The sequence below is a fragment of the Miscanthus floridulus genome, chromosome 18 (genome assembly GCF_019320115.1).
Source record: "Miscanthus floridulus cultivar M001 chromosome 18, ASM1932011v1, whole genome shotgun sequence".
In the NCBI taxonomy this organism is placed as follows: Eukaryota; Viridiplantae; Streptophyta; class Magnoliopsida; order Poales; family Poaceae; genus Miscanthus; species Miscanthus floridulus.
In genome coordinates, this window is record NC_089597.1 from 23,267,191 (window position 1) to 23,270,244 (window position 3,054).

The window sequence follows — 3,054 nt, forward strand, 5'->3', positions numbered from 1 at the left end:
GGTGAAAAGATCTAAAACCAGAATCTGGGCAACACCGTATATCCTTTCGCCGACACTTAGATAGTTGGCTTGTTTAGAAAACGCCGACAATTATTCTGTCTAAAAACATTTGCTGATAGTTTTATTGTCCTAAGAGAAATGCCGACAGTTAACCTATAGCTATACAACATCATTGCCGACAGTTTACGTGACTTTAAAAAGGTTGTACAATTACCAACACATAGTGTGTTGTCAAAACCAATCATTTGCCAACAGATAAGTGTAGGCAAATGTGTGTCATGGTGTAGTGGCACCGGACCTAGATGCTTGGAGCATAGGACGCATCCGGTCAATGTAAAAGCTACGCAACAAGGGTTTGCACCCATCGAACACGGGCACAGGAGTTAGACCAGACGCAATGGTGCCACTGTAGCTACTGAGGTTCTGCACACAGGATGCATTGGACGCTGGTGCATGATGCACCGGACACGCGCGTCCCAGCGTTCGGTCACAAACAGAGAGGTTCCAGAGACCTCATTTTTGCATAGGACGTGTTCGGTGGGGGTGCATCGGACGCTGCTTGGTTTGCTAGAATAGTAACAGCTACTCCTAACAGCTAACTTCATTGAGCCGTTTTGGTACGCGATCGGCGCGTCCGGTGCGTGCAACTCAGCGTCTGATGGCCACGTGTTATTGTTGATGGTAGTTATCATCCATCATAAATCATCAATAAAACCTGTATAAATGCATAAAAATGATCACCAACATAGGTTTAGGGGTTTAAACTAATAAATTCCATGAGTTTTGGTGAATCTGTGTTTTCAACAGGGTTTATCCAGAAAACCAACAAAGTGGACCCAAACGTCAGATTTAATCGCATTTATCCACAACAAAAATAACTCCAGAAGACTCTAGAAGACACCAAAAGGCAAACCACAGAAGCAGACCTAGAGAGAATGTCAGGTGGGCCCAGCAGGCCTGTCGGCCATGTGGTCCCACCTGTCAGCCCCTCCTCGCTACGTCGGTTGTCCACCGCCTTAAGGATTGCATCAACGCCGTTCTTTTAAGTCGGTTTGATCCGAGGGTCCAGAATTAATGCTACCCCCTATATATAGTAGCCCCTACCACTCCCCCTGAGGCAATCTATCATTAGATCAGAAATTAGGGTTTCCAAATAATAGAATAGATCTCCAATTCTTCAAGTTCTAGTATAGGCTAGCTAGCAAGATTCAAGTAGAGTTTGGCTACTACTCAGGATTTTGGATTCGTCATCTGGAGGCTGGTATAGCCATTGTATCCTCTATATTTCTAGACTTTGTGCTATTCAATACTATGTTTCTATTTTTTATGTTCCTAGTTTGCTTTAGTAATATACTTGATATAGTCATGGTTGACAATGAATTTATGCATAAGTTCGCAAAGCGCTTAGCTCAGTACTCGAGTGAGTTAAGTGGTCGACATTATGCAAGTGTTGTGCTTATATATTGTTTACCTGTGGATGCACTCTACATTCTGGGCCATGTGGTAGATCATGAGTGTGACACTCTCGTTGAGTTCTTTGTAGTCCACTCCCTGTCTGTAGGATAAGTAGGACCTGGTTGCGAAGGGAGCCAAGCTTTGTTCTTGATATTTCTTAGTAATGTTCCTTATGCGTAGATACAGAGTTAATTATGATATAGATGAAAGTATTTATGCTTGGGTGTACAAAAGATTTAGTAAATAAGAAATGACTTAGGAATAATTTCTCTTAATTAATCTCTTGCCCAGCCATACTACATTTATGAGTATCTATTTATATCTCTAGATTATTATCAGTGCCTTACACTTATCATTTATTTATCATTTAGCTTACCCCTGTCAGAGCATGTCTTAGTGACTGACCTCATCATAAGTATACATATTTGTCAATATTTCTAGCCATCGCTCCTCCTTGTGGAAAAATTATAAATAACGATACCTGGTATACTCCCGGGTAAAATGCTACAATGGTATATTATCTGTGCGCTTGCGAATTACTTTATCATATATAATCTTTCCTGAATTTACAAATGTCATTAATAATTACCAACAAACATTTCTGGCATCATTGATAGGGATAACAACTTAGTAAAAGTGATGTTAAGAAATGTCAACAATCATTTTTGGCTTCGTTGCCGGGGAGGGCACAAGGCTAAAAGAGAATTGATCAAATAAATACTTATTGATGAAATCATAACTATGCACCTCTGCTTTAGCAGGTTATCCTTGTTTGTTTGTGTTCATATCTTATACAGGGTATTGCAGGATTAGTTTTGATTCACCGACAACTCCCATCAATCACAATCAAACCAATCAAAAGGCAGCTTAACACCAGTTTCTGAAGCTATGGTTGACAAGACTCTGCGTGAGTTCTCTACTCCAAGCACTGAGAACATCCACACTGGACCAACACTCAAAACCAACAACCTTGAGTTTTAACTCAAGCCAAGCCTCATCAACATGGTGCAAGCTACCCAATTTAGCGAAAAGGCATATGAAGATGCTAGTGCTCATCTCTAGAATTTTCTAGAGATTAGCAATACAATCATCATCAAGGATGTTGCTCAAGACATCATACTACTCCGCATATTTCCATTCTTGCTAGTGGGAAGGGCGAAGTAGTGATTCTACACCAACAAAGATGACATCAACACATGGGCAAAATGTTTGAAGGTCTTCTTAGCAAAGTTTTTCCCTATAGGCAAAACTAATGCCTTACGAGGAAAAATCTCCTAACTTCCAATAGCAGAAAGGAGAAACCATTCCAGAGGCATGGGAATGTTTTCAAGAATACATTTCAGATTGTCCTCATCATGGGATGGAGGATTGGTTGCTCATGCAAGGTTTCTACCATGGATTAACTCAAAAAGCTCATGAACAACTTGATGCTACCACTGGAGGAGCATTTATGTCACTCACCCTTGGAAAAGCTAAAGCTCTCATGGAGAGGATAGCCTCTAATTAAGGCTGGTCTCAAGACAACATCCAATCATGTAATAAAAGCGAAGAAGCACCAGAAGAGGTGTGTGCACTATCAACCAAGATGGACGTTGATGA

The 3,054-nt window shown here is 40.8% G+C and overlaps 1 non-coding gene across 1 annotated transcript; it reads right to left on the reverse strand.

Annotated features, from left to right (window-relative positions):
• Nucleotides 1–2,708: 2,708 nt before the first annotated feature.
• On the reverse strand, nt 2,709–2,817 carry LOC136524899 (small nucleolar RNA R71). The gene has a single exon (XR_010776248.1). It is a non-coding gene; the product is annotated as a small nucleolar RNA R71 (small nucleolar RNA).
• Nucleotides 2,818–3,054: the final 237 nt, after the last annotated feature.